Genomic DNA, 24660 nt, shown 5'->3' on the forward strand with positions numbered 1-24660 from the left:
CCAATTCGATTCACTCCATGTGATATCAAGAAATGGCTGAGTGCACTGGATACAGCAAAGGCTATGGTCCCCGACAACATCCCAGCTGTAGTGCTGAAGTCTTGTGCTCCAGAATTAGCCACACCTCTAGCCAAACTGTTCTAGTACAGCTACAACACTGGCATCTACCCGACAATGTGGAAAATTGCCCAGGTATGTCCTGTCCACAAAAAGCAGGACAAATCCAATCATCAGCAAAGTGATGGAAGGTGTCATCGACAGCACTGTCAAGCAGCACTTACTCACCAATAACCTGCTCACCGATGCTCAGTTTGGGTTCCGCCAGAACCACTCGGCTCCAGACCTCATTACAGCCTTGGTCCAAACATGGACAAAAGAGCTGAATTCCAGAGGTAAGGTGAGGGTGACTGCCCTTGACATCAAGGCAGCATTTGACCGAGTGTAGCACCAAGGAGCCCTAGTAGAAATGAAGTCAATGGGAATCAGGGGGAAAACTCTCCAGTGACTGGAATCATACCTAGCACAAAGAATGATGGCAGTGGTTGTTGGAGGCCAATCATCTCAGCCCCAGACTGAGATGATTGGCTATAAAGAGGCAGATAAACTGTTTGAAATGGGCTGCAAAGGGCATTTAGGCCTTTAAACATTTAGAAGGATTTAGGCAGGCTTAGGAAATCAGAAATGTAAAAGGATCCATTAAATCAAGCAAGATGACCCTCTGATGCGGGGAAGTGTTGCATGTTCTTTATTTTGTGAAGATAAGAAGTACTGTTTAACCTAAGTGAATCTGTTTATAACTGATTTTCTGTATTTTCATTAATTGTGAAATAAAACAGCTTAATGATTCATTTCAAGCCTCACCCCAGTAAATGTTTGAGAGATTAAAGTATATGTGCGAAAGACATTAATATCCAGTCTCACTCACAAGGGATCTACTTGCTACGGACTGTGTCACAGAAATAGATATAAGACAGTGTAAGTCAACTCCCTTGAAAATAAGATGCTCAGAACACTTATGGGAGCGACTGACACCACTAAACCTGAGAAGGTATCTACGGCACACCCGAATGTGTCACTCCATCACCCGGCAAAGTACTCAGGGTAGCTCTAGTATAGACAACATAAATGGCCATTGACATGCTTTTGTATTATAGGGTTTGCTGCTCATTGTCAAAGCAAGCTACCTTTCTCGCATGGATTGACTTTTCACAGGATGGGCTGTATTTCAAAGGGTGTTGTGGATTTAAGAATCAGGACACTTTTGATGTACCAATTAGTTATAGTTTTGATTTCGCTGCAACGCCCTGAGACAAGGCACAGGCCTATTACTAGAAAAGCTTACAGGATTCTGAGAAAGATTAGGCAGTACAGATCTGCAACAAAAACTAATCAAAGTAAGCTCAGTTATCTGTGTCTGTTAAGCCTTTTTATACATTGCTTTAAAGCTGCTGTGTTAGTTGAACCGACTTCAACAAATGGCCTGTAACTGTTTCCTTCTTTTAGTGGTTCCATCTGTGAATAAATCTGTTTGGAGCTTAGCCTATTACGAAAATATCTGGTGTGACTAATTTTCACCTTGTGGCATGGGCTGAATATGTAGCCCAAATCATATGTGTTGTCCAGAGGCGATAAGCAGGTCCATCGTTTGCTCAGGACACACGTCCCAGGTTACTTTCGATTTTGACTGCCTTCACCTGGTGTTAACAGGTTGTTAATGACCTCAAAATGGGGTCGATAGCCTTACAACCCCCTTAACACCGGCGGTGCGGTTGGCTCCATTTTGAAAAGAGCCTACTGCCGGTTGTCCAAAGCGCTCGGCCTGTTTCAGGCGATAGACCCCTTCTAATACGGAAACCTGGATCCTATGATGTAAATGGCTCCTTATTGCCATTTTAGGTCAGAACTGGTTGGGCCTGCACAGTTTTCACAGTACTTTGCAGGGATAGAATACATAGAATCCATTAAATTGTATTGATTTGGAAGGCATCACACATTGGGAATCCCCCAACTACCTTTAGTCAAGGGCTATGGTGAGAGAGGTGGCTGGATAGGAAGAGGTGCAGGGATTGTTCACGATAACAAAATACTACTGTAAACACAAATAAAAATATGAATCTAGCTAATTATAAAGGGGCAAATCACATTTATTCAGCTATTTAATGTCATTTGTAAACCTTTGTGCTCTCAGCTTTAGGTCACTATCCAACCAAGAGTGATTGTCGCCCAATGACTTAAAACCAATACATTTAATACATTTATTTTTCTAAGCATGACAATTTTTTAATTCATTCGCAGGATGTGGGCATCGCCGGTAAGCCCAGCATTTATTGCCCATTCCAAGTTGATACAACCAATTGGCTTGTTAGGCCACTTCAGATGACAGTTAAGAGTCAACCATGTTGGTGTGGGTTGGAGTCACATATAGGCCGGACCGGCTAAGGACAGCAGGCTTCCTTCCCTAATGAACCAGTTGGGTTTTTACAACAACCGGACAGTTTCTTGGTCAATTATACCGATACCAGCATTTTATTTCCAGATTTCTTTCAAACTTAGTTCAAATTCTCAAGGTGCTATGGTGGGATTTGATCTCACCATCCCTGGATAATTAGTCCAGGCCTCTGAATTACTTGTGCAGTACATTCAATTGTTACTTTAATTTTATTGAATGATTTTGTTTCACATTTTACTCACAAGGCCTAAATGGATTTTGTTTTAGTTCTTCTGTTTTATTTTGTTCCTTTTACATGATATCATTTTCTAGTTGAGAGAACGGGGAGACAAATGACCCCCCTCCCAGGTGCCTCTTTGTTAGCGATCTGCGAAGGTACACAGGAGTGACTGGAATTGACTTGTTTTCTAGCTTTCCATCCCTATCTGTGGAGAACCAGTTATGAAATAATTGCAGCAAAATCAACACTGGAACATGTACTGGAACACATACTCTACCAAAGATTTTAGCTGCTCTGCTGTCTAATTAATTCTCCCAAGGGAACAGTGAAAGCTCATTAACAAGTGGCAGCAGGCTGCTCGAAGGCTTGGCTGCGATTGAGAATGTACGGCACATGTAATAGTGAGCACAAGCCAGAACTCTGTGCCACAGGAATTAATTTCTTTCAGCTATCATAATAGAATCTAGTGTATTTATTGTACTAATGTAAAAGTTATGCCTGTGATTTCGGTATCACCTAGCTGGTAAAATCAATAAATCGCGTGGATTTCCTGCACACCTAATGCTGGCAGAGGATTAAAAGTCCATGTGAGGGTGAAACTGATCCATGAGATTTTATGCCATGTTTAATATGAATATATACAATAACATTTTGATGCATCAATAAATGTGATCTGTTTATCATCACAATAAAGGGACTAAAAAAAAGTTTTTAACTTCTGAAGAGGCTTTGAAACTCCTAAATCGACTGCGTCAGATATTGATGCAGCTTTAACTGATTCCACAATCCATAGCAGTATGCAAAACCTCCAGTCTTCCACTTCAGTTAAAAAAATATTATGTGACTGATGACTGTCTGGAATTTGTCCAAAACCTGCAATACTCCTTTTGACCTGCCAGTCTAGACTAAGAATACAGTGACGTTTTTTATGCTTGGAAGCACTAATTCATTCCAACTGACTTCTAAAGGTTGGTCCTGCTCTGAATCACTGTTGGCGAGATCTTGCTCACATTCCTTCCAGGCTGATTCAGCAGTGAAGTCATTGGGGAATGCATCACGGAAACATTAGACATTGACAAAGTATCTGCAGTCATGGGTTTCATCCGTTCAATTTTCAGATGTACGTCGTCAAGTAATAAATATATAATTATAAATATTTCATTAGCTGTATTTCAAAATAAAATACTGAATAAATTACAATCTTTTAAATTAATACAGCAAGGTAGTCTTGCATGTTAAGTACAGGGGCCTAGTCTATTTGAGAAATGCCTAGAATAGGACTTGGTGATGTAAACTTTGTAGTAAAAGAATACATTAATAAACCTGAAGCAGATGACTAGAGTGTCAAACAGTATTCTAACAACAGGAGCTATCAGCAGAAAATAACGGAAGAACCCTGAGAGAGGAGTTTTCTCAAAGCCTAAAGCAACAATGTCATAACTAGTGACGTATTCAGTTTGTAAAATAATACATTCTGTGAGCACGGCAATCCAGACAAGCGTGCAAGTCATTCTAGCATGTCTTACGGTCCTCATGTAACGTGACTGCACAGGGAATTGAGTTATGAGAAAAGCTTCCAGGCTGATGCAGCTTAACATTAGAGAACTGACATGGGCATTTGCTGCCAGGAAATTGTGAATAAGGCCACTGACGAAATCGTCGGATGTGAGTTTGACATCAGTCACTTGATGACAAACCTTGACCAAGATGGCAGGCACAAGCATCGCATCTGCTGCTGCCAGGTGAGAAATGAAGACTGAAGTGCACTTCCTGGACACAGCCTGAGACAAGAGCAAGACTGAGACGTAGAATGTTCCATAGGCTCCCGCAGCCAATACCACAACATTTGTAGAAGGCAGGATCAAGTACTGAAAGTATTTCAGAATCAGGTACCTCTTCAGGACAGGCAGGTAATCCGTGTCCTGGGGACCCTTTGGCCGTATTGAGGTTCTGTGAGAGAGAAAAGAAGTTAATTTCTTCTCAAAGCGATTTTAGATTTAAGATGACAATGTTTATCAGCTCTAAACTCGATAGCAATTTTTCCCAAGAACATCACATCCCCTGTTGTTCTGCAGCCCTAGGCAGAAGAGGCTACGAAGAGATCAATCATGACATCACCTCACATTATAGAATTCGCAACAGCTTTTCAGGGCTATTGCGCCAAAAGATTTCTCCAAGTTTATGAAGAGACCAGGAGATTTATGTAATGTACTCAAGTCAGTGAAATTGCCTGTATTTTGACAAAGAAATTAGACCTGCAGGTTTTGTTACATCATCCATGAAGCCATCAAGTCCTATGTCATCAAACCATTTAATCCCTTCTGTCTTAGACCCTGCAGTGTTGTGTTCCTGGTGTCAGCTGTGGCTCAGTGGTAGCACTCGCCTCTGAGTCAGAACACAGGAACATATGAGCAGGACAAGGCCCTCAAGCATGCTCCGCCATTCAATGAGGTCATGGCTTATCTGTACACTAACTCCATTTAGTCTTGGCACCATATCCCTCAATACCCTTGGCTAGAAAAAAATCTATCGATCTCAGATTTAAAATGATTAATTGAGCTAGCATCTAATGCTTTTTGTGGGAGAGAGTTCCACACTTCTTTTGCATGAAGAAGTGTTTCCTAATGGCCTGGCTCTGATTTTAAAGTTATGTCCCCTTATCCTAGAATCCCCTATCAGTGGAAAAAGCTTCTCTCTATCTACCCTATCAATTCCTTTCAAAATCCTAAAAACCTCAATCAAATCACCCCTTAAGATGGTATATTAAAGGGAATACAAGCCTAGTTTATGTAATCTCTCCTCATAATCTAACCCTTGGAGCCCTGGTAACATTCTGATGAACCTGTGCTGCACTCCTTCCAAGGCCAATGCATCCTTGGTGTGGTGCCCTGAACTGTACACAGTACTCCAGATGTGGTCTAACCAGGGCTTTGTATGGCTGTAGCAAAACTTTGTCCCCTTTGTATTCTACCCTTTAGTTATAAAGGCTAACATTCCATTAGCCTTTTTGATTATTTTTTGTACCTGACTACTACATTTTAGTGATCTGTGTACATGGACCCCTCAATCTCTTTGGACTTCCACCGTTCCTAGCTTTTCAACATTTAAAAAATACTCGGATCTGTCCTTTTTTGGTCCAAAATGGATGACCTCACACTTCCCTGGGATGAAATCCATCTGCCACAGTTTTCCCCACTCACCTAATCTCTCAATGTCTCTTTGTAATTTTATGCTTCTGTCTACACTACTTACTATGTCACCAACCTTTGTGTCATCAGAAAACTTAGTTATTTGGCTGTCTACTGTGTTATCTAAGTCATTAATAAATATAGTTAATAGTTGAGGCCCCAGCACTGATCCTTGTGGGACACCACTAGTCACTTCCTTCGAATTTGAAAGTTGTGGGTTCAAGTCCCACTCCAGAAACCTGAGCACAAAATCTAGGCTGACACTCCAGTGCAGTACTGAGGAAGTGCTTCAGTGTCGGAGGTGCCGTCTTTCAGATGAGACGTTAAACCAAGGCCCAGTGTGACCTCTCAGTTGGATGTAAAAGATTCCATGTCACTATTTCTAAGAGGAGCTGGGGAGTTCTCCTCAGTGTTCTAGCCAATATTTATTCCTCAACCAACATCACTAAAACAGATAATCTGGTCGTTATCACATTTCTGTTTGTGAGACCTTGCTGTGCGCAAATTGGCTGCCACGTTTCCTACGTCACAACAGTAACTACACTTCAAAAGTACTTCATTGGTTGTATAGCGCTTTGGGATGTCCTGAGCTTGTGAGTGTCGCTATATAAATGCAAATCTTTCTTTCTTTTCTTTCTCAGCCAGCACCAGGAAACATCCATTCCAACCCTAGGGTTCAGATGATAAACCTCTCAAGTTTAAAATGTCTCTCTCACTTGATAGTAAGGGGCATTCATTGTCCAGCAGTAAAGGATGAATCCAAGAGAGTGTTCTTGAGGCACACCTCTATACTCTGTAGGGTTCCTGCTGGGCATAACTTGCAAAGTTCAAGTCTGTTTTTAGATAGAGCTGATTCTAAGGGTCCATGGGACTTTGTACAATGTATCTGGGGTGGAGGGGGGGGGAGGGGTTCCAATCCACTTGTGCCTCTTTTCAGTCTTGAAATAATATGTAAGCATTGAAATTTATTTATAAATATTTCAATATTACAAACTCAAGCCATTCCAGTAAAAGTGTAAGAAATGCTCTCTCGTACTGAAAAAACATGGAGTTAAATGTGTAACTATTATATTCAAGTGGTTGAAAATGATTTTCACTTTCCAGATGTGAGCTGATCAGTTCGAGCCCAATGGAGGCCGAGAGTCCTCGGGTAATACAAACTCAACCCACGTTTCACAACTCTTGCAAAAGTTACAGCTCCATTTTGGGAGGGTGTGTTAAGAAGGGAGGTGTGGTTGGGTAACACAGTTCCCATCTGCAGAAAGTAAAGACCAGAGCAGAATGAAGGAAAATAAAATTCAGTATCACCTTCTCTTTACAAACATGGCCCATCACACTAATATCCCTGTTAGTTATTAATAGATCTAAGTTCTGTAAAGTTAGCAAGAGCAAAGTTTCAATAAGTTGATAGGGTTCATGTGAGTACCCTTTTTTGAGCTTCTAATAATGCTAACAGTGCAAGAAGGAAATAGAGCTCCCAATGCTGTAGAGATAATCTGGTGGTACAATGGTGGATTGTAATCCCAGTGTTGGAAATTAACACTTTGACAGTCTTCTGCTTTTTTTTTCACTAGCTGTGCAGGAGTCAGAATACCATAACTGATCAACTCTGTTTTCATTGGAGTTTGATCAGAAATAACTTTCTTTAATAATCAGGCTCAAGCATGTTATTTGGAACTGTAATGAGGAAAGTTATTCACTCCACTTTCTGCTGCAAATCAAAGTGAAGAAAAAGAATACAGTCTACTAAAAGATAAGAGATTTGAATTATCCAATCATTTGAATTAATCAACTTTTTAGTAATTTAATTAAAATTATTACCTTATAGTTATAGCCAATTGGAACACAGTCATGTATTTAATTTAGTAAGGTAGGGAGTGAATATGAACAGTACAAAAAGTGTTTCACTTAATAATCAAAATAAGCATGTTTGAATAGTTATAAGATTGGGGCTGCTCCCCGTCTGCCTCTGTAACATTGGAGGAAACTCTGTTTGCGTGCGTAGACTGGGTTTGTGCTTAAATTCGGATGAAGTTACAGCATGGAGTGGTTTATAATCTGCCTGGTAATGTAATGGTTAAACTGCCTGGTTTTCTTGGGTGTAACTTCTGACTGGTGCTCCCATATCACCACGTTTCTGGCTAAGTGTGATGGATGCCTTTGTCAAAGTGCGGTGTCTCATCATGGGTGTGATGCTAACAATTCCAGACTGTCAGCTTCAACTGCACCAACTCCCAACGAAACACTGACACCATTATTCTCCTCTTTAGTCGTGTGTGTGTGTGTGTGTGTGTGTGTGACTCTGGCACTGTTTGTGGATAAGCCAATGTAATAATTGCACAAGTTGGTACAGTGATATTTACAGAGTAACTTAAGGAGCAGTTAAGTTGGTGAGAAGACAGAAACGGGATAATATTAGTGTGCAGTTTCCTATTTATTTGGACGGGTGCCAAAGAAATCAGCTGTAAAGCTTTTCAAACACTAATGGCATTGAAGCAAACCAATGGTACAATTTTACACTGCAACGGTTTCTTTGAATATTACTAGTTTTAAATGCATTCCCCAATATTTGTGTCTTGTGTCAGTAAAATGAATGAGGTGTTGGTTCCTGCGCTTGCTGCAGGAATGCCACTCTGCTTTGAGAATGTGGTATGTTACTGCCCGTTAGTACAAGCTGTACATTCATCTCAGTTCTAGACCAACCTACTGCTCCCATGCCTCACACTCACGTGCACACACTCACATACCCTCACTCATTCTCACACGCATACTGCCACACACATAGACTCACTCACTCTGACACATACACTCACTCTGACACACTCTCACTCACACACACACTCTGTCACACACACAATCTCTCACACATACTCTCTCTCTCACACCTTTCTCACACACTCTATCTCACACACACTCTCACACACACTCTTTCACACATACTCTCTCACACACTCTATCTCACACACACTCTCACACACACTCTTTCACACATACTCTCTCACACACTCTCTATCTCACACACACTCACACACATGTCTTCACTCACACACTCTCTCACACACATACTCTCTCTCTCAAAACTCTCTCACATGCACTCACATAGTCTCTCTCTCTCACACATACTCTCTCACACACTCTCTCTCACATATACTCTCTCACACACTTTCTCACGCACACTCTCTCACACACTCTCTCTCATGCACACTCTCTCACACAATCTCTCTTTCACACACACTCACACGCACAATCTTTCACACTCTCGCACACACTGTCACACATACATTCTCAGACACACACTGTCAGACACACACTCTCAGTCTCACACACTCACACACACTAACTGACACAGTCTCACTCATTCACACACTCTCACTCACACACGCACATAAACAAACACACACTCACTCTTTCGCACAGATATACTCCTGAATGATTGGTGAGAAACCTTGCAAACTTCACCATAACAAAAGCATATGTCGTGTAATTCACTTTCTGTATCATTGAGACTACTTCACGAGCTGACAGCAAACTCCAGTTCATTAGAGATCAGTCTTCACTTTAAGAACTTCAGTGAGCTGATGATGGATATTACCCACTTTGGGCTGTTGGCAAAATGACGTTGAATTTTCTGTGATTAAAATATAATACAATGTTATTTCAATTTAAAACTATTGCTAACTAAGTCTGTGATAATTGGAAAGCTGTTGCAAAACAAATTTTGGACTTAAAAGGAGTCGAGACAAACTGAAAAATCAGAGCTAACACAATACTGATGGAAAGAGAAAGCAATAAACACTTACAATTTCTGTTTCTGAGAACATGTTTCACACAGGTTGTTAAGGTGATCCATTGTTTCATAACAGTGAGTTTTCAGCGTCTGTGAAGGATTTTCTAATGTATTCATTTTTATATGCTCTGAGCCAGTACTGATGTCATCAGCCCGTATTATGGTTACCATCATTTCCTCTTGCAAAACATGGAATGCTGGCTGACTTCCCCCATTCGCTGCCAATCCTGGCCTCCCTGTTTTTTTTTACACCAGTGAAACTAACTGGCATTCTTTCTCTTTTCACTTGACTATGTGAACTGAATGTAGAAGTTGTAAACAATTTTAAAACACCAAGTTATAGTCCAGCAATTTTATTTTAAATTCATTTACCTGAGGAAGGAGGAAGTCTCCGAAAGCTTGTGAATTTAAAATAAAATTGCTGGACTATAACTTGGTGTTGTAAAATTGTTTACAATTGTCAACCCCAGTCCATCACCGGCATCTCCACATCATGAATGTAGAAGAGTATCGTCAAGTTAGCACCAGGCTGCTGGCTTAGAACATGACAAAACCTGCATGGGAACTGAAATGAAAATTTCCTTTATATTTTATAAAAAGAAAAGTGACCAAGATATTGTACTGCTCGGAGAGGTTTGCTGAACATTTGTAATCCTGTTCAGTCACTTTGAAGGTTGCAGGTTTTAGCGTTGAGTTTGGAGAGGAAATATTGTAAAGCCAGCAATTAAGACACATCCCTCTCAGTTATTTGTGGTGAAACCATACAAATGAGTACAAAAAACATTTTTATGATTTTGCTGCAAATATAAACAGAGGAAATCTTTTCCTCACCTCACAGTATGTAATCAAGAGAGGCCAGTGTGCAAATGAGGAAAACTGTGCAAAATTGTTAGCAGGGAAAACATACTTCAAATTCACTGTACTATCCTAATTCCTATTTTGCTGTAAATGAAAGTAGCTTTTTGTTTCTCTTGTTACATTTAACTTTATATGTTTCTGTCTGCTTCTGTGCTCTGGAAGCTTAAGTGAAATGTTTTGTGATTGCAGCACAGTTATACATCGTGGGCGCTAAATTGGGCCGTGTAGCGCCTGTTGTTTCGGCGCGACACGGCCTCTCCGACATCCAAGGTGGCGTCTTAGCTGCGCAACACGTTTCCAGCGTGACGTGCGCCGGATGCCATCTTGGTATAGGAGTTAGCACATTCGCAAATACCGAACACTGGACGCATATAAAGTAGGGAGGAAATGAGTGCAATCAGTGTGCAGCACTGATTTAAAGTGATAGACACCATTTTGGATCTTAATGTTCAACTCAACGGACAGTCTTAAACCTGACCATCTGAACGTGTCTTACAGTGCCTGGAGGACCCCCCACCAGCACTATTTACAGGGGCCAAGGTGTTGAAGCTTAGTTGCTGGATTATAGCTTCTGGCTGCTGGTAGAGTAGGAAGTGTTTTTTGAAGCTCCCTATTCTTACTGAGAGTTGCTACAGGTTTGGCAGGTACTGCCCTATGGTTTGGAAAGTTACGATCGTGGTTGAACAACATTCCTGGCAACCATGGGTGGTCTGCTAGGGCTCTGCACGACTGGGAGCATGCAGAGAGGCCGCGCATAGCAGGTCAAGCTGCGAGGAGACGGAGGACGAGGAGGCACAGGGCACTGAGCAGGAGGCCCTGCCCAATGAGGGCCTTCCGGGACCAATTGTTTTACCTCAACATGACCGAGGAGGATTGCATCCGACGCCTGAGGTTCACCAAGGAAGCCATGACCGACATCTGTCAACTGGTGTGGCCACAACTGCAGCTTCAGAGCAGGGCGAGGACAGCATTGCCTGTGGCTGTGAAGGTCACCATGGCGCTGAATTTCTACGGCTCAAGATCATTTCAGGCCTCTGTTGGTGACATGCGCAACATCTCGCAGTATGCAGTGCACTGCTGCATAAGGGAGGTCACAGACGCACCGTATCAGATGAGGAACAGGTTCATTACGTTCCCTCTCCACAGAGACAAGCAGAAAGAGGGAGCACTGGGGCTGTCTCGCATTGCTGGCTTCCCCATGGTGCAGGGTGCCATTGACTGCATGCATATTGCCCTGTGTGCCCTGCACATCAACTCGGCCGTCTTCGTCAACCGAAAGGGCTTCCACTCCCTCAACGTGCAGCTGGTGCGCGACCACACGCATTGAATCATGGAGGTCGATGCCCGCTACCCTGGGAGCAGTCACAACACCTTCGTCATGCGACAGTCCCACGTGCCAGCTATATTTCACCTGACTCGACAGGTCAAAAGCTGGCTATTTGGTGACAAGGGCTATCCCCTCACGCCGTGGCTCATGACACCGGTGAGGAACCCACGCACACGTGCACAGCAGGCCTATAATGAGAGCCATGGTGCCACATGCAACACCATGGAGCACAACATAGGTTTCCTCAAACAATGTTTCCATTAGGTGGACCGGTCTGGAATAACCCTGCAGTACTCCCCTGAGTGGGTGGGCAGATTCGTGGTGGTCTGCTGCATGCTGCTCAACCTCGCCATCATGAGGGACCAGCCTTTGCCACCAATGATTGGAGAAGATCCTGAGCCAGAGGTGGAGGAGAGGAGGCTGAGGAGGAAGAGGCTGAGGAGGAGGAGGAAGAGGCTGAGGAGCAGGAGGAAGACGCAAGGGTATAACAGGAACCACACACCTTGTCTGCAAGGGCTCTGCGGCTCGCCTGATCCGTGCCCGCTATCAATAATTTGAACCACATCCTCCAAACTCATCAACAGTCCTACACTCCTCACCTTTCCGCTCCCACAAGACAATCAAATCGCCCTCCATCTGATTGCACATTTCATCGCACAAATAAAAACCACCACCAAATGCAAATTCAAAGTCTCATTTATCAATGAATAAATGAAATTGTGCAAACAGAACAGAACTATTCACCCTTGTGCATTCCCTTAGTGCCTGTTGTTCATGTGCTTTTACCTATCCTAGTGCTCCTACGAGGTGCTTCCCTTGTGGCTGGAACATGGGTGGTTGGAGACTGCTGGCCTTCAATGGAGGAGCGTGTAGATGGCCTTGAGGATGACCACGACCAGCTCTGGGCTGGGAGAGCTTCAGACTACACCATCGCAGCATGTGCTGAAGCAGTCTGGCCTGGCTGGCCGATAAGCAGCAACAGGGGCACTGGCAGAGTGGCAGGGGTGGGAGCAGGAAGGCTGTCAAACTAAGAGAGGACAGAAGGTCCGACTGCCTTGGCGCCAATGCCACCCTCCCGGGGAGGCGCCTCAGCAGTCCTGGTGATCAGCTGGAGAACGGATTGCTGGAGTGCTGTGATGCCCTGGAAGCCCCGTTCCACAGTGGTCACCAGACCCACGATAGCAGCAGTCTGAGCACCAAATGCAGCAGTCAGCCCTTGGATGGCAGATGTTTGTGTTGCAATGGAAGCTGTGACATCAGTTATCAGACACTGCGTCATGGTGGGTTCCACAGGTGTGCTGATGGAGGTGACCACCCGTTCCATATTGGAAAGGACGGGCTCCAAGCTCTGCGCAAAGTCCTGTGCCAAGTTGGAGCTGGACTCCTCCATGCCCCTTCTCATTGTGCACAGGCTTTCTGGCAGGTTGTCCAGTGCCCCAAGCATTTGTTGGTGTACGCCCATCAGGTGTCTTCTGTAGCCTGGCCCATCGAAGTCCTCATCTGACTCCTCTGCAGCAGAACTAGTGAGTGACCTCACCCTCCGGCGAGCTGGCACCTGTTGTATCCGTTCCCTCCGCCCCGGCTCCTGCGTACTTGTGCTCGGTGTCTCACCACGTGCAGATCCCTCCCCTAACCTGACCTCTAAAGGACGCGCAGTGTCAGTCTCTGAGCTGGTGGAAGCAAGTGTCAGATCGAGTGAGGTGTGGTTTCAGTGTCCTCCTCCTCCTCCTCCTTGGACGGTGCCGCCACGTGTTCGTGGGTATCTGCAATGACAAAGGGAAACAGGTTGAGTTGTGGAGTGGGGAGAGGAGCAAGTAAGACGTGTGAGCTGACAGCATGTGCAGCACGTGAATCAGAAAAGATTATGGGAGGAGGGAGATGTGAAAAAGGAGAAGGAGCATTAGATATGCAGAGACCCCTTCACTGGGACCTCCAGCGCGGCATGTTGTCACGGCTGCAACAAAGGACTGCCCAATGATCCGCAGCACCGTCTCCTCTAGGGGGATGAGGACGTGTAAACGTGCCCGTCCACCCTCAAGTCCCTCCTGCTGGCAGGTGTTATACGACACCTTCTCCTGCAAGACAGAGGACAGTGTGTCAGTGAGTGTCCTGCAAGGTGTGTGGGTGATGTGCCTGTCGTGGTCGATTATCTGCCAGTTTGTGTGACCTGTGAGTGGTGGTTGTGAGGCCTGCAAGTGTGGTACTATGTGCGGGTGAGATGCAGCATGCCGAGAGCAGCATTGCGGATGGATGGGCAATGTTTGTTGGTGGGTGGGTGATGGGAGGTGTGATGTGTGGAGCAGTGGTGCGATTGGTTGGATGTGCCACTTGACACTTGCATTCACTCACCTTGACCACTCGTGTCAAATCATTGAACTTCTTTCGGCACTGCATCCACGTGTGTGGTGCAATGTTCCTGGCGTTGACTTCCTGCGCCACAGCCTGCCAATGCCTGCGGAACTGCAGTCTGGAGGGTCTCCTGCTACCTTGCGGGTGCATGTTGACCCTCCTTTCATCCACCCCTTCCACCAGGGCCTCCAGTTCATCATCAGAGAAGCGTGGAGCCCTCTCTCGCACCGGTCCTGCTATCCTCATGGCCATCTTGCCCTCCTCCTGGTGAACTGTGCACCTGCCATTTGAAATGTGCAGGCTGCTGATGACATGCGCTGTGCACGCCCCATTTCCAACTTCCTCATTCTCTGTGCAGCCTCTCAGCAGTGCAGGTAACGCTGGCTGCACGGAGATATCATGGTAAGTAGCAGGCAGCACGAAGTTCACGTGCTGCCTGTATAGGGTCCATCAGGTGCAGGATACTAGCACATCTCGCTACCCCCACCCGAAAACGGCCATTATCCAATTATCCCCTCCCCCACCCCGTGTGAACAATCTGGAGTGACTGGTGAATGAAATTCTCTTATTACCATCTCCGCCCCTATCTTAAACCCTCCTTCATGGCTTTGTCACTTCCAAGCTCGGCTGCTCCTCTTATTATTCCGACAAAGGGACCGTACCTGAAACATTGGGCCAGAATTTACTGATTGGCGAACAAACGGTGCCCGCCGTTCGTCGGACTTGTGCCCATTGGCGTTCCATGAGCTTTTGCGCTGAAAGTTAACATAAGTTTGAGGGCCAAATAGCTCAGTGCCCTCTACAGGGCATCTGGGACCTGTGTGAACAGGGCAAGCAACTGTGTATCTCCTTAACCAATCAGATGGAAGAATTGTTAATGAGCAGCGCAGTCTGAACCAGGAAGTTTAAGTTAGAGTAGTGAATTCAACATAAAATCAGGTACAGAAAGAAAAATAAAGAGAGGGAAAGATTGGATTAAGAGAGAGAGATGGAAGAGTCAGAAAAGAAAAATTTTAAAAAGCATTTATTTACTTTTTAAAAAAATCTCCAACAATAATTAAAAGCTGAAGGAATGAGACTCCACACGTGTGTAAGTTAATTTTCAGTGCCAGAGAGATTGTTTGGCAGTAATTAAGACTTATCATGTCGTTAAAAGGGTATGTGAATGGATAAGCCCTAACTTTTTGTGGTGAGTTTAGTCCGTATCCACCACGTAAGTACGGGAACTTCACGCCGTTCAAAGTATTTGAATGGTGAGTCAGATGGCGAGATGCCGTTTTCACGAAGCTGATGGAGGGGCAGAGCATCTCGGACAGCAACTTCTGGATTTTTGTGTTTAACTGCACATGTGCGCTCGCCAGAAGTTGCTGTCCGATTTGTGCATAAATAAGGTTGTTAGCTTCACCGTTATTTTAACAGTAAATTCTGGGTCATTAACTTTTCTGTTCTCTCCACATATGCTGCCTGACCTGCTGAGTGTTTACAGCATTTTCTGTTTTTTTGTTTCAGCTCTCTTTATTGGCCTTCAATCTTCCACCCATCCCCATAAACTCCACTTTGTCCAAAACTCTATTGCATGTATCCTGCCCTGTGCACAGCCTCGCTTGTTCATCACTCCCGTCCTTACTGATCTATATTGCCTACCTCCCCCAATATATTACATTTAAAAATCTTCTTCTTTAAATCCCTCCATTGCTATTCCCCACCCAATCTCTTAAATCTCCTCCAGCTCTACATCCCCCCCACCCCGAGCACCCTGTTCTTCCTGACATTTTATGGAGTCCCCCTTCCTTCACCCCGCCATTATTGGAAAAGCTTTCAGCTCCATGAATACCCTCCTGAAACTTGTAGCGTAACCCCACCAGCGAAAAAAGAGTTATCTGTTTTTAATACAACCATTTGTATATTCAGTAGTCCTGTATGTACTGTCTCTCTGTCTGATTGCCTTGACAACGGGCAGTTGGAAAGATTATCTGTAATCACCAGGCATTGTTCTCTGACTATATATGCGGTAACCTTCAAGGAATCCCACACTCACCCGACGAAGGAGAAAGCCTCTGAAAGCTTGTGATTTTCAAATAAAACTGTTGGACTATAACCTGGTGTTGTAAGATTCCTTTCTTTTGAATGGGAGGTTTGTCTAGACAATTTATGTATCAGACAACCCAGTGTTCTCATTCAAATTAGCGTGTACAGATATCAAACTCCTTTGACTCAACAGTTTCTGGTAGGTCCTCTGAGCATGAAATAACTAGTCAGCAGCTGAGCCATACAGACTAGATAAGAATCAGGTTCAATTTCTGGTCTGTGCTGAGTTGGCTGATCTCAGTTGACATGAGAAAATTTAGTATCAATGTCCCATTTTAAGGAGAGGGAGAAGTGAGCCAGCGTCCCTGCTCCTGACCACTATCCACAAACCCTTGCTGGAAGTGGATGTTGGGTGAGTACAGGATTAGGTTTGGCTGTCATGCCATCTATGGTCAAGTAGTCTGCCTACACTTACGGTCAAAGGTCAGGCGTGAAAAATGCCCACTTAGACGAAGTATCAAAGGTCAAATGATGCTGATTGAACCAAATCTTAATGATGAATTGATGCCTGTAGGAAGCTTTAGGCCAGAGCAGTTGAAGGCTTCTCACCTGTACTTCAGGATGAACTGGAAGCAATTTATTACCATAAATGCACACTCCACAATCCCTACTTAATAATGTGATTCACAAGGCTTGGAAATTCCCAGGGAGAAGGATAAGAAATCTATAGTCACCATAATTCTGGAAAAATGAAACATCTGTAAGAGGCACCAATTATGATTTGATTTTAAAACCCAAGGAGAAGTTGCCCCCGAACGCTGATTTATGGTTATGGTACAAAATGCATAGGTAGAAGTAAGAACTGATCTCCCTGCCCCCGCAGTCAGTATGCTTGCAATGTCCAAACCTCAAGAGATTCAGATTTTAAACTCTGAAAGGGTATGAGGGAAAATGGGATCACACTTCCAACATATTTACAAAGAACAAAACTGCTGGTTCCCCTTTAATCAGGGCCTCCCGACGACTTCGGAGTGTTTTGTTTCGCTTTTTACAGGACAGCCATAACAAATACAATACAATCAAACCCTGTATAATTAGCAGAGCGTGCCAAAGTATAGGGATCCACGGAGGGACCTCAACACTTAATCCGATGTCCCACCAGGGCGGGGAAACCAATTCCCTTATCTCCCTCCCCGCCTCCCGGTTTCACTGTTTGAGTGTGTAAAAATGATTTTGCGAGAGCTCGATGGTTTTTAGTAACTCTGTTAGGTGTACATCCCCTATGGACAGGCCCTACGAATACACAGGATCTGCTCAGACGAGGAGGAACGCGATGGACACCTACAGACGCTGAAAGACGCCCTCGTAAGAACGGGATATGACGCTCGACTTGTCGATCGACAGTTCCGACGGGCCACAGCGAAGAATCGCATAGACCTCCTCAGAAGACAAACACGGGACACAACCAACAGAGTACCCTTCGTCGTCCAGTACTTCCCTGGAGCGGAGAAACTACGCCATGTTCTCTGCAGCCTTCAACATGTCATCGATGACGACGAACACCTCGCTAAGGCCATCCCCACGCCTCCACTACTCGCCTTTAAACAGCCACCCAACCTCAAACAGACCATCGTTCGCAGCAAGTTACCCAGTTTTCAGGAGAACAGCGTCCACGACACCACACAACCCTGCCACGGCAACCTCTGCAAGACATGCCAGATCATCGACATAGATACCACCATCACACAAGAGGACACCACCCACCAGGTACATGGTTCCTACTCCTGTGACTCGGCCAACGTTGTCTACCTCATACGTTGCAGGATGCCCCGGAGCATGGTACATTGGCGACAACGGATGAACGGACACCGCGCAACAATCGCCAGACAGGAGGGTTCCCTCCCAGTCGGGGAACACTTTAGCAGTCAAGGACATTCAGCCACCGATCTTCGGGTAAGCGTTCTCCAAGGCGGCCTTCGAGACACACGACAACGCAAAATCGTCGAGCAGAAGTTGATAGCCAAGTTCCGCACCCATGAGGACGGCCTCAACCGGGATCTTGGGTTCATGTCACGCTACACGTAACCCCACCAGCAAAAAAGGGAAAAAAATTATGTTTTTTAATATTCTCTCTCTCTCTCTCTCTCTGCCATTTTGGGTTTCTTTCTGCCTGTCTGTGTAATTGACACAATGTATATCCAGTGTACTGGGACGTGCTGTTCTCCATGACTGGCCTGTTTGAATAACAACGACACCTTTTGATTGGTGTGATGCTGTCCCAGCCTAGTATAAGATATGCGATTTGAGAACCTTTTCACTCATTCACCTGACGAAGGGGATAATCTCCGAAAGCCTGTGATTTTAAAATAAATTTGTTGGACTATAACCTGGTGTTGTAAGATTCCTTACAGGTGTACAGGCAGAGGAGGTATCTCGTACCTGAACCATGTAACATTCTGCTGCAGGTTCTGTACCGTGTTGTTTACTGTGAGGTGCACTGTAGATGGCTCCGGAATGGGAATGATGCGCTCCCGCCCCACCTGAACCTCTATGTGGGGTTTGAAGCAGAAATTCGTGTCGGTGACTGGGCACCAAATGTCATTGTGTACCCGGTACTGGTCCACGCTTGTCATGACGCAGTACGTCCCACGTATGCTACCTGAGGTGGAACATGGCTCTGGGCCATCACCTCCATGGTGCAATTAATGGGCTCTGCACTCTCAGATTCAAACCCGCACTCCGGCCGATCGAATGCGTTCAGGTGCTGGGTTCACAATATCACGTGTGCGCCCCTGCTCTGGGACCCCTTTAGGTCAGTGCTGGCCACGGCGTAATACACCCCCTTTACAACAAACGGTGGCGTCCCATGATGCCGCACATGCACCCCGTCCCTTAAAACGCCAATGTTCTCTACCCAGCACACCGGCGCTGGCCGCGGTGACCTGCCCATTACCGGCATACGCAGTACAATCCCCATGACCGTGTGGTTGGACCGGCCCCAATCAACTGGGACTGGGTAGGCTTCGGAAGCTAATCGGAGCTGACCCCGGGCTCATCGAATTATCACACGGGCTGAGCGCTGTGAGGTGCCGGTTGTGAACCCACGACGGGACACGACCTTGTCCTCCAAATTACTGCGTCCCTCATCAGCAACCACGCACCATACAACACACACGCACCATTTCTAGCTGCCTGCGCCGAGGCATTCCTATCCTCCCGTATTAAACTGTTAATCATTTGGGCGTGTGTTTCCAGCTCAGCAATGATCTCTTTTAAGTGAATGGTCATTGCCTGGTCTTCCTTTAACTCCGAACCTTCCACCTCGTTCCCTTCCCCCAGTATCTTTCGCAGCTGGTCCCTTAAAATATTAACCTGGGTCTGTAGCTGTGAGTTATCCATGCTGTTGACGAGGGATGTTAAAAGCTGTGGTCATGTCATTAAACGTCCCTCGCCTCTGTCTACTCGGATTAATCCTATCGTACGCATCCATTATACAGTTCTTCCCGATTCACATCCCCGTGGCTGAGCTCGAAAAATTGATGGAACATCTCTCTAATAAGGGCTTCGTAAAACTGCTCATTCCCCTTCGGACACCACTTGGGCAGCTGCACCCGGGTTAAATTTAAAATGACCGACATGACCACGTAATGCACATCCTGGAATACAACCTTCCCGGTGGGGACTAAAACTAAACCATTCCCTGGTGGCAGGACACCTAGCCTCTGTTCCCTGTACCCATGGGGCTGTGGGCAGGGGCTTCCTCTCCTGTGCTACAAGTTCTGTGGCGTTTATTGTGTTGGGAGGGTCTGGGATCACGCAGGAGGCCATGCTCCGATCCCATTCGATCCCGGCCCCGGAATCCTGCCATCGTCGCTAAAAGGCAATCGACACACCCGTGGGGCAGATCCGTTCCGACCCCCACACCCACACGTAAATGCCCTGCTCCTCCTTCCACCACTTGTCCCAGCACACTTCCACGCCCCCTTTATCCCCGTAATCTGTCGGTACGTATCGTCGCCCAGTCTCTCCCAGTCCGTGGATGTGTTACCCTTGGCCTGGTCCAACTTCCTCAACCACCACCACCGTCCCAAGGGAATGTGTCCCTTACATCTCAAGCACACGCGCTCGCCCCCGGTCACCCCAATCCGTGTGGCCGTAATCTCCATCTGGGGACAGGGGATGGAAGCCTCCCCGTACGTGAACCCGCCGTGACTGGAGTATCTCATTGAATTCGACCCCAGCCACCCTGGCCACCTTCCCTTGTGGAAATAGGCTGTCCTCCCGCCCGTGTCCCCCCTTCTACCCCCCTTAGTCACAGTGGGTCTGCTCCCCCTCCCGTACAGCTGTAGAGGAGGGACAACTCGGTGTCCCCTCTCCTACTGTGCCCTGTCCCGGCCAACATCAAGATCACGCTCAGTCTCAGGGCCGTCTCCATTCCATCCTCGGCCTCCTATGAAACAAAAGCGACAATCCTTTGCTGTGAGAGGGTCTTATCTCCACAGGTCCGGCTTCATTATATACAACAGTAAAACTACGTACAGTACCATCCGTGCTGCCGGGTGCCTCCGCTAAGGTTCCTCTCGCCGGGGCCCTCTTTGGTTCACGGCTGGCGTGTAAGGAGGCGTCCACGGTGCCCTTGGCCATGGGACCCTACTGCTCCTCCTTACTACCCCGGCCATTGGGTCATCGTCGTCCCAAATCATGGGAGGAAGACCCGTGTCCACCGTGCTCATGACTGTGCCTTGGCGTCTTGTTACTTTCGTTACTCTCTCCCCGGGGTTAAACAGCTGGCACTGGTTGATATGGAACCACTTTGTGCGTTTTGGGAGTTTAACCGCGTACACCACGGGGCTTACCTTGTCCACTATACTATACGGCCCCATGTATAGTGGCTCGTAATCCCCTACCTGGGCACAATTCCATACCATTACTTGGTCTCCCACCTTCCACTCGTAGGTTCTCTGGGGCTCGAGCAGCAATCGTTTTTTCCTGTGCTGACTCCCCATGTTACTGGCTGCCTGCCAATGAATTTGTTTAAACCGCTCGTATAGATTCTGCACAAACTTGTCCCGGTTCACTTCCCTGACTTGGGCTTCAGTGAGGACCGGAGCCAAAACATGGGTGGGGGTGCGCATGACCCTCCCGGTCGTGTGTCCATGCGGGGAATATCCTGTGCTTCTGGAGAGGCCGGCCTAGACGCCCATTAAGACTAGAGGCAAGACCTCGTCCTATCTCTGCGGGAACGGGCTTATCTCCTTCCTCAGTCATTCCTTCATTGTCCGGTTCATACGCTCCACAATTCCCGATGACTGGGGGTTGTGGGCCACATGCCACTTCCCGTGTATTCCCAACAGTTTTAAGGTGGCCTGCATCACCTGCCTCGTAACATGACTCCCTTGGTCGGACTCCACGAACTGGGGCAGTCCCCACCGGGATAACACTTCCTTTACCAAAATTCTTGCCGTTGCCAATACTGTGGCTGCTCGGCAAGGGAAGGCTTCCACCCACTTTGAGACCACGTCCACCAGGACCAGGCAGGATTTGTTGCCTCCCTTAGTCGTAGGTAGTGGTCCGATGTAATCGTCCTGCAGGGACTGCCATGGTCCCTCTACCCTCCTGGTGTGTCCCATGGGGACTTTCCTATGCTGGGGATCGGGGTGGTTGGCTGCGCATACCAGGCAGTCCGCAAGTCAGGGAGGATGTCGCGGACATCCTCCCTGACTTGCGGCCACCACCCTGCCTGCTCTACCCTCTGCCAGGTAGTTTCCGGCCCTGGGTTTCCCGCTTCTGGGGCCCTGTGGGCCAACTGGAGGAATTCCCTCCGGTACAGCTCGGGAATGATCCACCGATCCCCTTTAACCGGCATCCCTTCTTTAACGGTAATGTCCCTTGCCCCGAACGGACCCTCCACCTGCTCGCCCTTGCCTTTCTTCCGTATGATGGCCCTAAGGACTGGGTCCTGTTTTTGAACTTGTTTTAAGTCCGGGGCCAAAGCTACCCCCTGTGTTCCTCCCTTGTCCCAGATTGCTGCTACTGGGCCTGCTACGTAAGGATCCCAGAACTCTCCTTCCCTGGTCCCCTGCTTGGCCAACTCGTCTGCCCTTTGGTTACATTCCCCCCTGGGCTCTGTCTTAGAATGGGCCTTGACCTTGTGGATGTAATGATCCCCCTTCGTGCCCGTGATCTCTAGGATTCTCCCTAGCAACAGTGCTGTTGCTAAGGGCTTCCCATCTGCGGATTTAAAACCGCGCCAGGCCCAGATGGCCAGGTACTCGGTGCACGAATAATATGTAAACATGGAATCCAAGCAGATGGTATACGGGGTGGGGAACTCGTCGGGGTGGGTAACCAGGTACGCCACCACCGACAGTTCGGCGTGCTGAACGCTCAGGGTGCCGGGGAGTTTAATGGCCTTCGCTATACTAGCCATAGGGTCATAAATCCCACATCCGGTGAGACGCTCCACGTCTACTACCGAACTGGACCCGTCTACGTAAATCTCCTGGCCCGTCGGGAGTATCCTGGCCTGGAATCCCACGTCTACGTCCCACACCCCTTCCACCGTACACCTGTGGGCCGTCCCTGGGTGGTTCATGATTGTGGTCAACGTGGGCTCAGTCAAACCTGTACTCTCAGATTTATCTGCGAGAGCAATAAAGTCCAGCGAGCAATGCGGGCACTGCTCACTGTTCCGTCCTTCATCCTCCCGTCTAACAACATCTGAGTGGGGGTGTGGTGAGTTAGTAAAATTATCAGGGATGATCCCGAAAAGAGCTGGGAGCGTTTTACGGCCCAGTGCGTGGCCAGGAGATGCCGTTCTCAGTTGGAGTATCCCCTTGAGCAGCACTGCACTCAGACTTTCCCCGCTGGCTGCTACCTCCAAAAAGAATTCCTCCCCTCCATTTATGGCTCCCTGTGCTGGTGCCGTCTGCAGATCCTCTTTAAGGTGAATAAACGCTTCCTCGCAGCTCTGGTCCCACTCCCTTGCGGAGGAGGCGAAGCAGAGGGGCTGCTGTGGCTGCGTAACCCTCAATAAAGTCTCTGCAGTATGCCGTGAGTCCCAGAAAAGACCTTACCCCGTCACACTTTTGGGGGCCGGTAACTCCTGCACTGCCTTTCTTTTTGCTTCATCTATGGCCCGCTCCCCAGCCCTTACACTCAGCCCGAGGAATTTGACTTCCTCCCGGCCGACCTGAGCTGTCTTTGGGTTCACTTTAAACCCTGTCTCATGCAGCAGCTCGAGCAGTTTGGCCAGCAATGGTCCATGCTCCTCCCCCTCGGCGGAGAACAAAAGCAAGTCGTCCACATATTGGACTAGCTGCTGGGGTCTGCTGAAAGCTTTTAAAGTGTCTGCCAGACACTGGTGGAATATAGAAGGGCTGTTATGAAATCCTGGGGAAGGCATGTCCAGATGTACTGTTGCCCTTTAAATGGAAATGCAAATTTGTACTGGTCTTCCCGTTTAAGGGAATCGACCAGAACCCAGTGGAGATATCCAGCACTGTGAAAGTGGTTGCGGTCGCTGGAATGCTCCCTATGAGGTCAGCAACAGCCGCGGCTGTGGGCGCGCAGGCCGGGATGTTTTTATTGAGCACACGATAGTCCACGGTGGCTCTCCACGACTGGTTGGGCTTCTTAACAGGCCGAAGTGGTGAGTTTACATGGGTGGCCTTCGGCCTCAGCACCCCCTGTTCTACGAGGGATCCCAGTGCTGTCTCTAAGTCGGCTTCTGCCTCTCTGGGGAAACTGTACTGTTTCTGTGGCCGTGACATGGGGTCCCCTTGTACCCTGACTTCTACCCCTGTCACCCTGCCACAGTCGAGTTTGTGGGTGACGAATGAGGCGAGGTTGTCCCGTACGTTCACCTGATACTGGGCTGGGGTATTACTGACCAAAAGTTCCAGGTCGTAACTCCCCTCAGGCTTCACCATGCACACGCTACCCCTTCCTTCCCCTTCCTTTGGGATTACTATGACTTCCCTTTCCTTATCGGAACCCACTGCTCCCCAAAGGCATTCCTCAAATTCATTATTAACCGGTGGGCTAACATGAAGTCAGCCCCGAGGACTCCTGACCCTGGCTGTTCCCATTTCATTAGGATGCATTTCTACCTGGTGTGGAGGGATCCTAACTCTATGGCCAAGGGTCTGGACATCGCTCCCGCCTGCTCATTCCCTGTGAACCCCACGAGACTGAATGGGGCCCTGTTAGACCAGGGGTGAACTGATCGGGTCGTTTGCATGGATCACCATGCTCGAAGCTCCGGTGTCCATCAAGTACTTCCCTTGTACCGTTTCCACCCCCATCGTCACACAAGGTCTGCCCCACTCATCGGACGTGAGCGGACACAGGTCCTCAGGCTGGACCCGCTCTAGTCAGGGTGATGGGCGTACGGGAGCAGTCGGGATCACACTGCTCACGGCAGCGTCTACCCTCCCGTTCTCCTGCACAAAA

General features: G+C 47.2%; 1 long non-coding RNA gene across 1 annotated transcript; it reads right to left on the bottom strand.

The window, feature by feature from the left end:
- Window positions 1–2241: 2241 nt before the first annotated feature.
- LOC137332876 (uncharacterized) lies at window positions 2242–9747 on the bottom strand. Its single transcript, XR_010965756.1, has 2 exons — window positions 9658–9747; window positions 2242–4619 (listed from the first exon to the last, which is right to left on the bottom strand). It is a non-coding gene; the product is annotated as an uncharacterized lncRNA (long non-coding RNA).
- Between the last annotated feature and the right edge of the window lie 14913 nt (window positions 9748–24660).

The sequence above is a fragment of the Heptranchias perlo genome, chromosome 15, assembly GCF_035084215.1.
Source record: "Heptranchias perlo isolate sHepPer1 chromosome 15, sHepPer1.hap1, whole genome shotgun sequence".
NCBI lineage: Eukaryota > Metazoa > Chordata > Chondrichthyes > Hexanchiformes > Hexanchidae > Heptranchias > Heptranchias perlo.